General features: G+C 44.1%; 2 long non-coding RNA genes across 2 annotated transcripts; both read right to left on the bottom strand.

Annotated features, from left to right (window-relative positions):
• Nucleotides 1-5,618: 5,618 nt before the first annotated feature.
• On the bottom strand, nucleotides 5,619-7,356 carry LOC146608999 (uncharacterized). The gene is made up of 4 exons (XR_014905114.1): nucleotides 7,327-7,356; nucleotides 6,929-6,980; nucleotides 6,456-6,578; nucleotides 5,619-5,844 (listed from the first exon to the last, which is right to left on the bottom strand). It is a non-coding gene; the product is annotated as an uncharacterized LOC146608999 (long non-coding RNA).
• Nucleotides 7,357-11,393: 4,037 nt separating this feature from the next.
• Nucleotides 11,394-12,693, bottom strand: LOC146608998 (uncharacterized). The gene is made up of 4 exons (XR_014905127.1): nucleotides 12,596-12,693; nucleotides 12,196-12,274; nucleotides 11,762-11,878; nucleotides 11,394-11,625 (listed from the first exon to the last, which is right to left on the bottom strand). It is a non-coding gene; the product is annotated as an uncharacterized LOC146608998 (long non-coding RNA).
• Nucleotides 12,694-14,542: the final 1,849 nt, after the last annotated feature.

Raw genomic sequence — 14,542 nt, 5'->3', positions numbered from 1 at the left:
AGGTACTTGGTGGTTGCAGCCTTTCTAGCGGCCTCTTCATGGTTCCCATTTGCCTGCGGGATCCCCAGGTACTTGTAACTGTCCTCTATGTCTGCAATGTTGCCTTCTGGTAGTTCAATCCCCTCAGTTCTGACTACCTTCCCTCTCTTTGTTACCATCCGACTACACTTCTCCAGTCCGAACGACATTCCAATGTCATTGCTGTATAGCCTGGTAGTGTGGATCAGTGAATCGATGTCTCGTTCACTCTTGGCATACAGCTTGATGTCATCCATGTACAGGAGGTGGCTGACAACTGCTCCGTTCCGTAGTCGGTATCCGTAGCCAGTCTTGTTAATGATCTCACTGAGGGGGTTCAGGCCTATGCAGAACAGCAGTGGGGACAGAGCATCTCCTTGGTAGATCCCGCACTTGATGGTAACTTGTGCTATGGGCTTGGAGTTGGCCTCTAGTGTTGTACGCCACATCCCCATTGAGTTCCTGATGAAGGCTCTTAGGGTCCCATTGATCTTGTACAATTCTAGGCATTCCAGTATCCAGCTGTGGGGCATTGAGTCATAGGCCTTCTTGTAATCAATCCAGGCAGTGCACAGGTTGGTCAGTCTGGTCTTGCAGTCTCGGCTGATTGTTCTGTCTACCAGTAGCTGGTGTTTTGCGCCTCTGGTATTCTTGCCAATTCCTTTCTGTGTCCCGCTCATGTATTGACCCATGTGCCTGTTCATCTTAGCCGATATGATGCCTGACAGGAGCTTCCATGTAGTACTGAGGCAGGTTATTGGTCGGTAGTTGGAGGGGACCGGTCCCTTCTTGGGGTCCTTGGGGATCAGGACCGTCCGGCCTTCAGTTAGCCATTCCGGGTGTCTCTCGTTAACTAGCAGCTGGTTCATTTGTGCTGCCAGACGCTCGTGGAGTGCAGTCAGCTTCTTCAGCCAGTAGGCGTGAACCATGTCGGGCCCTGGTGCTGTCCAACTCTTCATACTGGAGACCCTTTCTTGGATATCTGCCACTGTGATGGTTACTGGACCCTGTTCAGGGAGGTCGCTGTGGTCTGCCCTCAGATCCACTAGCCACTGAGCATTGCCGTTATGGGTTGCATCCTTCTCCCATATGCTCTTCCAGTATTGCTCCGTCTCCAGCCTTGGTGGTGCTGTTCTCTTATTGTTCCCTTGCCACTGAGAGTACACCTTTGCTGGTTCTGTGGAGAACAGCTGGTTTATTCTCCTGCCTTCTATCTCTCTGGTGTACCTCCTCAAGCGGCTGGCCAAGGCTGTGAGTCTTTGCTTGGCAGTTTCCAAGGCCTCAGGTATGGACAGCTTGCTGTATTTCTTAGGCACCTTATTTGTCACACCTTTCTGCAACTCTGTTAGTTGGCTAACCTCCCTCCGTGCTACTTTGATCTTGCCCTCTAGCCTCCTTCTCCATGGAGGGTACTGCCCCTTGGCGCTGTTCAACTTGTAGCCAAGCATCTCACTGATCACTGCTGCCGTATTGTAGATGAGCTTGTTAGTGTCGGTTGTAGGTATTGCCCGTAGTGCTGCATTAACATCATCTAGCAGACCTTCTGAGGGTACTTCACGTAATCTTGGTAACCGGCTACGGGGGATCCAGGTTTCAAGCTTGGCCATGATCCTATTTTTCAGGTCAGTTCCTCTCGCACTCAACGATCCTTCTCCTATCGCACTTGGGGCTATGTACCCAATCTCGGGTGGGGGTGATGATATCTCCCCCCTGGCGTCCTGACTCCTCCTTGCCGTAGCATTTGTGTTGTACCTCGTCAATCTCTAGCTGTGAGAGCAGTCCCTTCTTTCGAATGTTGGAACACTGAGCTACTAGTTGTTTCGCCGTCATTGTGGATGTTGGGTATCGAAGAATCCATAGGTCCCTCAGCCTATTCATGTAGCCCCTTCCGCCGGGGTTACTTGCGTAGTAGCATTCCAACAACGCCCTGTTTTCGTCCCTTGCCCACCGATGCCTTCTTGTTCCAGTAGCCCACTTTTCGTCAGGGTGCCCTGGTTCCTCAACACCTGACGCGGACCTTGTTGATCCGGGCGACGTCCGAGCCGGCATGCCTTCATATTTATCTGTCTCGCTCATGTCTGCGGTAGGCTTGCTTAGCATAGGGGGTCTAGCCTTAGGACCCTTACTGGATACAGACGCCCCAGGCAGGAATCGAACTTGCGATCCTCTGTTCCAAAGGCGTGTAGTCTAACCACTACGCTATCCAGCTGCTAATATATATATATATATGCATTAAATTCGAGACATGTTCTGGTTGTGCTGCAGGAAAAGTCCTTGAGTGTGTGCGGGAAGGGGAGCAGGAGTCTGTTATTGTTCTGGAGCAGGAGAGTGAGTTGTGCCAGACGACTCCTTGGGATTAATATGTTAAAATAGTGACATCTGTTGGTGACAAATATAAAGAACAGCTTGAATCTACAAATTAAAGTGCTTCGTGATTACTGCCCACTCTACAGAGTGGAGTTGATAATTCTGTCTGATATTGGGCCACCCTTGTGTTGCTTTGAACATGTATTTTTAGCAGGTGACAAAATTATGGGATAATGACGTGGGGGTAGAATTGATTGGGAACTGGAAAGGGAAAATGCTAATGAACTTGTAAAGTAAAAACATGATGCATTAAAGGTTACCCTGTTTGGTTTTTATTTAAGAAGGGAATGTGTTCCTCTGTGCGATGGCCGAGTCTGTTTCTTTTCTAGGAGGTCATTTCTCCTGCCTTAGAGAAAATCCTCACATGGAACAGAAGAGGCTGGAGCGCACAGAAACTGCAATGCAAGTTGGTAGAGATGCAGGTATACAGGCGTCCTGGGACCACAGACTATCATCTAAAAAGAAGATCAAACAACAGGCATACTGAATTTTACAGTATTCATGCAAAGATATCACCATTACATGCACTCACAGTGCTTATAAGTTGTCTTTCTGGCCTAAAGAAAAACGTTTCTTCATTTTAGGAATAATTTGAATGTCTTCGGTCACACAGCTGCAAATCCCTGTTGCAAACAGCAGGGACACAGAATTACCTCAGTGTGATAAATCATTGTGTCACGGTTCATTTTGAGTTTCTTATGTTTTGGTTTATTTTTGAATGATGGATTGTTTTCTGTTCTCTGGTGCTTTGTTGATTATTATGATAAATCTGTTTCAGTTATTCTGGTATATTTCTGTATTATGATTAATGTTCTGGTTGTATTTTGTTATTATTGCAGCTTTAGTTCAGTGTCTAGTCTTTCTCTCTCTCTCTAATCCGTGTCTTATTTAAGTGTTTCCTGTTTTACTTTGAAGGTTCATGTCTGATGTCAGTGTTTCTGGCTTTGCTGTCTCGTTAGGTCTCATTGCTTGCTCAGTGTATTTAAGCTCAGTGTTTCTTTGTGTCAGTGTCGTGTCGAACCCTCAGAATGGCCTGTGTGGTCCAGTTTGTGTGTTCACGGTTTGGTTTCTGTTTTTGTTTCGTGCCGCAATAAAGCTGAGGTTTCCAGTTACAATTCTGTCTCAGAGTCCTGCATTTGGATCCTCATCCCCGCCTGCCCGCACACAGAGCCCTGACACATTATCTGTGTCAAGATCTGAGGGGTTTTTCCAGAGTTGATGACTGGACTCATAGCCACCTGACACAGGCTGAGCGAGTTAAAAAAAGGACAAAAGTCCAACTGCACAAAGCTCATACAGATTTATTTTACAGTCTCAGAAGGGAGGAACTATTCCCACAGGAGAATCCACTGCACTGTGATTGGGAATGGCTGGATTATTTCCTGTTCAATAGGTACTAATTGAGATCAGTGTGTAACGTCGGGTTGCGTTTAGTGGTTGAGAGGAGGCGGCAAAACACCTAGCAGGGTAGCCAAAAGAATACACACTCACGCTGGCGTTGGGGATTCCACAGTGTGTTCTTTAATATACCTTCTCTTCATCAACCATATAAGCCCGGTTGAACGGCTGCAGCTTAACAAACATAGCGCACAGTGTTCGTACAACCCATAACGTTGCAAACAAAGGTGTCTGGAGAGGTAAAACATAAAATCCGTCCCTCCTCATGTACTAGCGTGCAAGCACATGTCCACACCATCACAGAGAGAGAGAGCAGAGAGACCAGTGGCACACACTGATGACACCATCAACCCTCGACTTGGGTGTCTTAAAGGGACACCACACCATAGTGGCTGTTACATATTCCCCCCGGGTTAAACAAAGGCTGCCCTCAGCCGGACCCAGGTGACCCTCCTCCCGCTACCCCCTTTCACCACACATAGCTACTTTAGGTAGTAAGCAGGTCGTGGAGGAATTGTTACACACCTGTACAGCATTGGTACAGTCCAGACTTAACCAGCCTCCATACATGGTCAGCAGGATAAGAAGTTAAAACCAAAACAGGGAAATGTACAGTGCAATATTGACAAACTGGCATACATGACAGTGTCCCACATGGTGAATGTCCATTTAAATAAATGTTAAAGAAAGAAAATAAACTTAGGATAGCCAGGACAATTGCAGAATGAAATTCCCTTTTTCTTTCATTGCGTTTCTTCTACTTCACAAACTTGCAACAGACAGCATAATATGTGAAAACAGTACCAGAAAGTACTGTAGAAAACCCAAACAACAGTCATGTTACAACAGTAACCAATACGAAATACATAAGAAAAAAAATTCAAATTCAGGAACTATGGCAAAGCTGCATCGAACCCACGCCCAGGAAACGCAGGTCCACGCGCATCCAATGGAGCCACGACGAAGAGGCCAAACAGAGAACGGCGCCACAGTCCACAAACCACGCTGGGGCAGCTCCAGCCGCTGCCATGGAAATGCACCGCCGCGACCCTTTGATCCTCCCGACGTCCTCGTCCAGGCCAGCCTGGTCCGTTCCCGCGAAACATGGCGGACAGCCACTTTGCCGCGTCGTACCTTTTTATGTACCAATCATCAACTGCTCGAAGATACTGCATACTGAGGTCCAAGAGAAGATGTTCGGGCGCCATTTTGTAACGTCGGGTTGCGTTTAGTGGTTGAGAGGAGGCGGCAAAACACCTAGCAGGGTAGCCAAAAGAATACACACTCACGCTGGCGTTGGGGATTCCACAGTGTGTTCTTTAATATACCTTCTCTTCATCAACCATATAAGCCCGGTTGAACGGCTGCAGCTTAACAAACATAGCGCACAGTGTTCGTACAACCCATAACGTTGCAAACAAAGGTGTCTGGAGAGGTAAAACATAAAATCCGTCCCTCCTCATGTACTAGCGTGCAAGCACATGTCCACACCATCACAGAGAGAGAGAGCAGAGAGACCAGTGGCACACACTGATGACACCATCAACCCTCGACTTGGGTGTCTTAAAGGGACACCACACCATAGTGGCTGTTACAAGTGTATAGAGATACAGGCTTCAAATATGTCATTCTATGTGATTCAGTTTATGTAACAAGAAAGAGCGAGTGTGGGCTTTTTGGTTTTTCCTCTTTATTAAATGTGGTTGTCCCTGTATCAGATTTCCAGACTGATGAGTGGCTGCTCGCAGTGTTTATAGTGTACCACTGCCATCTAGTGTCATTCAGAGTCAAAGCTCACTGGTTTATTTTGGACCTCACAGAAGACACCAAATACCATCACAGAGAAAGCAAACAGAAGTGCACTTGATTGGAAGCAGTGTAAGAAGGATGTGAAGCTAACAACCTCCAGTCTTGATTCAGGAATCAGCGATCATGTGGTTGTGGACTTAAAGGAAGAGGATCAGTTGCAAAGGTCGGTGCTGCAGCATCGGGCGATCACACCAGGTGTTGTGACGTAGCCCTGACACACCGCCATGTTCATGCACTGACGGAACGAAGACCCTACAATAATGAAACACAGACGCTTAAAGTGAGCGTGTGAACATACTTACTGAGCAGGCATATAATGATACATTAGTTTAGATCAGGGATGTCAAACTCCATTTACACTGTGGGCCACTTACAGCACCTTTATCTATATTTTAACTGTTATTGATGAAATGATGCTTACTTTGGTGTAGTGTGAATTTAAACAGTAAAAGCTACGAAAATACAGTAAAAAGTCCAAAATCAGTGCCCTCCATCAAAATTTACAAAACTGTCCAGTGGACCGGATTGGAGTCTTTTGGAGACCGATTCTGGTCCCCAGGCCATATGTTTGACATGTGTTTATATATTCACGTAAGACAATGAATAAAATAATAAAAACAATCAGATGCACATGCAGCATATGTAATTTTTGTGTGTGTTATCATTCCTTATCTTTATGCAGTGTTTAAAAGTCTCAAATACAGGTATAGACGGATGACCTGTCGAACCTCTCGGAGGATCTGTGGCTCGGTTACTGCTGTGGGTTGTTTCAAGTAACTCTTATCCTGTGGTGATAACTTCTGTTCTGATGGGAGTAATCTCTTGTATAATGTGACACACTACACCTTCCACAGAGTACTTACTCAGAGCGCCTTGGAATATCACGGCACCACAGGCATTAGCCCGTCCCGAGCAGGTCTGGATGCTTGTAGGAGTGCAGAGGACACTGTCGTCTGAGAAACAAAAGTTGCATCGCAGCGCCTCTCCTGGAAACGACACACACACACGTGAAAATAATGTAAGAGATCATTCTGGCTTGAGATACAAAACATTTTTACAGTATATCTAACACATTATACAGGATTTAAATAACTAATGTGGACTCTTCAATAATAAAAATAAAATGTTAACTAAAAAGGTGAAAATGGAAAAGAGACATTTTTTACTCCCGTTAAAGCTTCAAAGTCACAATAAAAAGTTGGTACTTGTTTGTATTTCTTTAAATGATTATTTCTCTGTTTTGTAATAAATAACCTGATTACTGTTGTGCTTCAGTCTTTAAGTGGAATTAATAAAATGCATAAGTTGCATGTATGCCAAGAATAAAGAAACATACCCTGACACAGAGTCAGCAACAGAAGAATGGCACCCACCGCAGCTCTCATGATCTGCAAGAAAACAGAAAAGTATTTATAACCTCCTGTGCCCGAGGAAACGACTCTTCATCAGTGATATGACTTTTCAGATGAAAAAGAAAATCTGTTTGTTGATCAGTCGTTTTGAAACAGCTTTTGTTGTCAGAGACACACCAACACAAATACTCACTGTCTCTGTTCTCTTTAAAGCATCAACATTATTTAAGCCTGTAAGTGTCAGAGTTCTTTGCAGCTCTTTAAAGTCATCTTCATATCAGCATGTCAGATGCTTGAAATGTGCAAGTGAACTATCGTATAAACAAAACAGAGTCTGCTTCACAGTTTGCAGGTAAGAACTAATCTACGTGTGAGTTGTTACCTCGTGCTCAGACCCTCAGCTCCAAATGTGTGTCCCGTATGTTGGAAGGAAGTGTGCGCTGTCTTTAACAACCATAGCACAAAGCAGAAGAGCCTGTCTGTTGTGTAACGGTGGGTCAGTACAGGGTTCAACAAAACACACTTTCTAGTTGTGTTGCAAGAAAGAAATTTACAAGGAAACTACATCCCACTGATGGATCACGCACCAGAAGCTTTTTCTCAGAAGTGCAGACCTGATTTCATTGCTGAGTTAAACTGAGTCTTAAAAAGAGGAAAAACAAAGAACAGCTTTCATCTGTTAAATGTTCTTTTAATTATCTTCCTGTTTTTAGATGCTGCTTCCCTTTCTTTCAACAGTTGCAGCAGTAATTCTGTCTTTTGGTGGAGAGTTCATGTTGCAACAGCAGAGGCTGAAGAGTGTGCAATGATTTAAGAGTACACAGAGGGATGGATGACGGATAGATCGCTCTAGCAGCACATGCTATAGTGTAGCTGGGTAAGACACTGGAAGTGTAAAGTGTAAATCAGGAACTTGGTGACTGCACGTAAATTTTTGAGCTTCAACATAATGTCCAGTAGTAAGTTCCTGATTATGTTGAAGCTCAAAAATTTACGTGCAGTCACCATTTAGGTCACTTCAGCATTTTACAGGACATCCCACTAAAGTCACCTATGTGTCGTCATGCTTGATGCATTGTGCTTTTCTCATGTTTAACATGTAAAGCTTTCCTGCAGGCGTGTTGTACAGACCTTCAGGTGTCAATATCCTGAAATGAGAAGAATAATGAGGCAAGAGTTAGCATTTTGCACTATCCCAGATACCATAGGGCAGGGGTGGGGAACGTCAAGGGCCGGTGTCCTGGAGGTTTAGATGTGTCCTTGATCCAACACAGCTGATTCAAATGGCTAAATGACCTCCTCAACATGTCATAAAGTTCTCCAGAGGCCTGGGAATGAAGTAATCATTCGATTCAGGTGTGCTGACCCAGGGTGAGATCTAAAACCTGCAGCACACCGGCCCTCGAGGCCTGGAGCTGGACACCCCTGCCATAGGGGTACACCCTGGACAGACTGTCAAGCTGATGCAGGGCTAACACAGAGAGACTCATTCACACATATGGGCCATTTAGAAAGGCCAGTTACCTAACCCCACTGGCTTCCTTCCACAGTCCAGAAACATGCAGATAGAGTACCTGAGACAACCTGCACACAGGGACAATATGCAAACTCCACACAGAAACACTCCGGCCAGCCGGTGGAGTTAAACTCAGCCATGTCTTACAGGTAAAGTGTTAAACAGGCTAGCTACTGTCGACAGTTTGAGACGCTTTAACTGAATAAAGTCCAGTGCTGCCATTGATGTCAATGATTTTATTTCTTATTTTTAGTCACATCATTATAGGCCTAAAAATGTGCTGCAAACACCCGTGGCAACGATTTATCGTACTCAATAGTTCTGTTTGTTTGTTACCTGTCGACACAAACGGCGCTCTTCATTTTATCCTCCCCATCACCTCGTTATGACAGTCCACGAGTACACGTCAGACTGTGGTCCTCCTAACAAACCATCAGACAGAACTTGGTTTGCTGCTGTTCTGTCTTTTATTGCAAGGAAAATAGGAATAAAATAACTTTAAACTAACAAGTTTATTGTCCCACATCTTTGCTTTTTGCATTAAAAGCAAAATAAAACAGTCACATGTGGCTGTTGTTGTGCTGCTTTTGAAGGCAGGTGCAGCCCTGACACTCCAGTTTGTTTATGACTGATTGCAAAATAACAGACTTTTCAGCACTGACGCAAGAAAGGACTCTACCCAACTTTTTCATCACATTATTGCCATGTTAGAAAGTTCAGAGGACAGACTTGACTCCGCCCTCAAACCAGCGTGCCTCCCTGTCCAGGATGTTACATCAGCATCATTGAAAGAGTGTCCACTGGACTGTAGGTGTAGATAGACTGCAGAGTCCAGGCCTGACGAGGTGGCTCTGCTGTGTTGGTCCATCCTCTCAGCCAGAGCTTGTTTGGTTTCCTCGATGTATAAATCCTGGCACTCCTCCTGCACTTAACAGTGTACACTATGTTACTCTGTTTGTGTCGGGGACCCGATCCTTGGGCTGGACCAGTTTTTGGCGCAGCGTGTTTTGGGGTTTAAAAGCCACAGAGACCCGGTGTTTAGAGAAAATGTGTCTCAGCTGTTCTGATACTCCTGACACGTACGGGGGTTTTCCTCTGCTCTTTCCAGGTGGGTGACACGGTTGCCCCTCTGATGATCCTCCTTGGGCTCTTGTGCTCTGGGGGGCCTATGGATTTCTGGGGCCTGGATCTCCTCCATGCCTGCTTCATGCCCTGGGGGGCGGGGCCATGGCTCCCCACACCCCCTAGCACAGGGGTCGGCAACCTGCGGCTCTTTGGTTCTTATACTGCGGCTCTGCGTGGTTTGGGAAAATAAATTAGAAGCTATTAGCTGAAGTGTATTTTATTTATGTTCTTTTTTAACTTGCAGTTCTAAACTGGAAGATTATTGTGATATTGAAATATAAAAATGAAAATATATTATATTATTTGTTCATCGCTCAAAATAAGTGTCACACTCGTGGAAGCCGGTGTACCCGCCGAAACGCCGTGCATTTATCGAGACTTTCAGCCCCAGGTAGGCCAATTATGGATCTTTGGATCCACATTATGTCAGCAGCTCCACCGTGAACTATGTTAAAACAAACACGCTCGCGCCTCACAGACGACAGCTTACAGTCCTGTAAAGATGAAAGTGACTTCGTACAGCCCCGACCTGCAGACGCTGTGCGCAGAGGTTCAGGAGCAGAAGTCCCGTTGTAAACATATCACGGCAGACCCGACGATGTTTGCATGAACACGCTTTTCAGCTTCTCTTTATTGACCACTTTTCACACACGGCTGCTGTACGCACACAGCCGGCTGTAGCTTTGCAGCTCACAGCCCGACACACACCAACACAACAGCACAGACGTTAAGGCGGCGAGGCGTGATTGCGGGTGCCGCTCAGGTGCGTCCGCCTCCCCTACAGACCACGCCCCGCCACACACATTAACCAGGTAAAATACATATTTGGGCAGAATTTTGTAAATATCTATTTTTCATCTTTCAGCAGCATCGAGCTTTTTTCCAATTATTTTTTAAAAGTCAGGTCAAGGCTCCAAAAGCACAAAGGAGATATAAGGAGGGCTCACAACAGTTTTTGTTTGCTGGATCATTTTAGTTCAGCTGGGTGTCTTTCCTTTGGTTATATTTCTTTAAGAGTTCAAAATGTGTTCATTACATAAATAACATGTAATTTTCTCTGTAGCACTTCATGGATTTCATAAGCAACACACCTTAGTTGTTCACACAAAGCATAAAGGTACAAAACAATATATACAGTGTTATCTTCATTCTAGATGTCAAAAAGTATTCGCGGCTCCCAGTGTTTTCTTTCTTTACGTGGAAACTGGGTCCAAATGGCTCTCTGGGTCTTAAAGGTCGCTGACCCCTGCACTAGCAGATCGTTACATGGAGAAACCTTTTGAATACAAGATCCACACAGGTGCTCACAGACACAAACTACAGCTTTCTCGGCTGCTACCTCCAACAACATTGTGCGCTGTTGGTCCTGCGTGCTGCACAATAACTTTCAATATTTAGCATTTACTGTTAGTTACAGTTACCCAGGTTATTGCTGTGGTGTCGTGTTTATTGTGTTGCTCTCCTTTTGTTTGTTTGGGGTTTTTGTTCTCTCTCAGCAGGTGATCCAGGTGATTTTTTTTTTCGTGCCCTTCCTCACTGTCCCCTTTCCCCCTGTTTTTCTTTCCCTCCCTCTCTTTCTTTTTCCCTTTCCTATCCCCAGCCATGTCTGTCCCGTCTGTAACAAGTGAAAGTAAAATAAAATAACAAAGGTCAGTCAAATGGACCGAATGGCAAGGCTGGAATGATCCAGTTGGTAAAGTGAATCTGTTGAGCATCTTTTTTGGCCTTCAGATAATAATTCTGACGGCGAAAGAACCAAACAGGACAGGCAAAAATAAAAAACAGTCCTTACACACACAATTATCCTTTTGTTATCCTTTCAATCCTCTTTATTGAAATGAAAGGCCAGACAGTCAAAAGAAAATAAAACAGTGGTTAAAAGTGACTCCATGTCTTCTGATATCATTGTGACATCTTCATGCAGAAGTTTCCCTCATCAGTTGCACCGATCATCAGTACATGTGAAGACGTTATAGCTGGAAATGGACTTCAAAGCAAAGGCATCAGCTCTCCTCATGCATCTTTTGAAGTACGAGTATCCTGCAAAAGAGCAAAGTGAAAACTCAGACTGTACAGATTTGAATTCAAAGAAACACCATCATCAAAAATAACATGAAATAACAATAGTGTGTGTGTGTGTGTGTGTGTGTGTGTGTGTGTGTGTAACCATACTTACTGGGAAATGTGCTGATGACATAGGCACAGACCTCATCAGGTCTCTGGCAGGTCTCCACTGTGTTGGTGCAGCTGCCACCAGCTGTTATTGGAACGCAGCGGTTACACCGCAGAGCCTCTGACAGAAGACAAAGACAGAGATATACACATGAATATGACTGTTTAATATTAGTGAACACTGATGGCAAATCTACTGAATTAAAAACAGAAGAGAAACATGTTGAAGTCCAGCTCTTCAGTGTTACTGCCCCTAACAGAAGATTGGTGGCACTGGCTCGTTTTCAGTCACATTTTGCAGTTTTAGTTAAGTTAAAATTTCTTTTCTTTTTTTATAGCGCAACAGTTGCCTCGATGTGCTTTATACAGTAAAGTAAATATACAACTCCTCCGACTTTGAACTGAACAGAACAAAAGCAATCTGTAAATCTAACTTACCACTGCTGATGAAGATCATGAGGAGGATGACAGCAAGTGCAAAGGCTTTCATTTTCTTCTCTTGCAGGAGAGTTGGTCTCTGCAAAGATTACTTGGATTACAATATACTCACTCATATGACCAAATGCTGCTGAGTGTGAATCAAAAACAAGGCTCTGAGAAAACATCAGCTTTTTCCCTTTCTTCAAACACAGAAATCCTTCATTTCTTATTGTGTCTTATTTTTGTTCCCATGTCCAGGCGTCTCTGTCTGTGTCGTCCTTTCCCAGTCCTTTCCCAGTCCTCCTGCTGCTGATGCTGCCAAACCCTCACCACGAACAGCCCACATGTCTCTGTGATCACACACTTGCACCAAAGAACAGTTAAAAAGGACATTTCGATTTAGAAAGTGAAGAATTACCTGATGATGTTTCCTTTAGCAAAGGTACAGCTTCACTAGACTGAGCGCTTCACTCAGGAATTTATAGTCTGCTGAGACGTTACACAAACACTGGATATTCCATTTTAATGAAAGCCGACTACAGAAGATTACAACATCATGTTAATGAGCTACCACTCTGCAAAGAAACAACGCAAACACACAATTTCACTCCAAGTGAAAAGCGCTGTATAAGAATCAGTCCATTCACCATGTAAACTGTACTTTACTTCACCAGCAGCCAGATGTGGTGAACAGTGCAGCAGGACTGTCTGAATTCTTCTAAATTCTGTCATCTTCTTCTGTCACCTACGATTTCACTGCCAGCTGCCCTGGAAATAAATAATGTTCAAGCTGACGCTGTAGCAAGCAGCACATGTTACGTCTGTGTGTTTCCTTGCTTGTACAGCACAGCGACCCAAACAGTGGCTTCTACATTAAAGTGGTTTGTAATTTGCAACATGTGAAAATACACCGTGTTGATTTATCTTTATTATTTATGTATTTATTATTATTAATTCTTGAATTGTTATTTCCCAGAACACAGAATGTCAATCTACAGGTTCATTTCTGCTCACCTGTAATTTGACTGTTGTTATCCTTTCATCCCTGCCGGACTGTAGCTGTCCTCAAATGTCATTCCTGCCTAACATGTGTTCCTAAAGCAGCCTAGTTAGTATACGTCTATGTCTCAGCCTTCTACACTTACATTTAATTGTCTGGTGTTTGCACATGAACATCCACTGTTGTGTCCATTACTGAAGCTGTTCAGCAGCAGAAATAACACAGCTGCGTAGGACACAATGTCCTTATTTATCTAACATGCAACACAGTAAATCAGACACACCAGTCCCTCTTACACCATCACTGGTTACTGGTACTCTGAGTTTTATTTGAGTATAGTTAGGAAAATACAGCCAAACAAAGATGGTTTCCACAAATCGTCTTGTGAGGTGAAGTATCGATCTTCACACCCTGAGTGATTCCCAGCTTCAGACGCTCCAGCATCTGTTAGCAGGACTCGTATGTGTACATCTGTATATGTATGTAATTTATAATTTGTTCATAATTGTCCCACATTACCCAAAATGTTGAAAAGTATAATCAGTGGCATGAAATCATCTTTAAAATTTGCTATTAAAACAGAAACAGTTTGAGTGTGGTGCCACTGAGAAATCCAGTAAACGAGTCATGTTAGTGAGTAAAGCCGCTGGAATAAACCAAGCATGACTCACAGGGTCACAGCAGGGGGCAGCAGGTCAGGAACTCTGCTGAGGAACGCTCACAGTTTCTGTGGGAGTGTCCTGCGTGTCCGTGACACATGGACTGGTTGGCTTTAGTGAGTCAGAAGTGTCTTTAAATTCAGTCTTCAGCAGAGAGCTCAAATCATCAGATGGGGACATCTGATTGGACGTAAAAAGCTCCAAATGACCATGTACCAAAATCTAAATCCGTACACTAGATGACGTCTGTAAAAAACATCTGGCACCAGGCTGCATGCCTGTATTTGAGCTCTGATGACCTGACTGTTGCAATGACATTAATATTAATGTTGCATGTAGTTATAATAATATCAACAGCTTTAACCCGATCAGTCTGACAGCACAGAGGCCGAGCAGGTTTTCTTTCTTGTGTTGGTCCAAGTGTAAATGTCTTCTATGTTCCAAAACGGCATTTTTTTCATTGCTCTAGCTCAGTGGATTTAGTCGAATTAGATTAGATTTTTAATTAGGGTAAGATACAGGAACCAATGAACCGAAGCCTTTAAAATGAACACGTGCAAATCTTAGTGCAAGACAAAGTGTCTAAATGTGCATTTATAGTAAATCTGCAAAGGTTGATTCTGTTCATATCGTCACTCATCCAGGTGACGTCCTCAGTCTCAGCTGACTGCAGGTTTCCAGCCTTATGCAAATGTGCAGTTTATAA

The sequence above is a fragment of the Diplotaxodon limnothrissa genome, linkage group LG23 (assembly GCF_057381915.1).
Source record: "Diplotaxodon limnothrissa isolate DT_005_m linkage group LG23, D_limnothrissa_male_GT1.1, whole genome shotgun sequence".
In the NCBI taxonomy this organism is placed as follows: domain Eukaryota; kingdom Metazoa; phylum Chordata; class Actinopteri; order Cichliformes; family Cichlidae; genus Diplotaxodon; species Diplotaxodon limnothrissa.
This window is presented reverse-complemented; position numbering and strand designations above follow the sequence as displayed.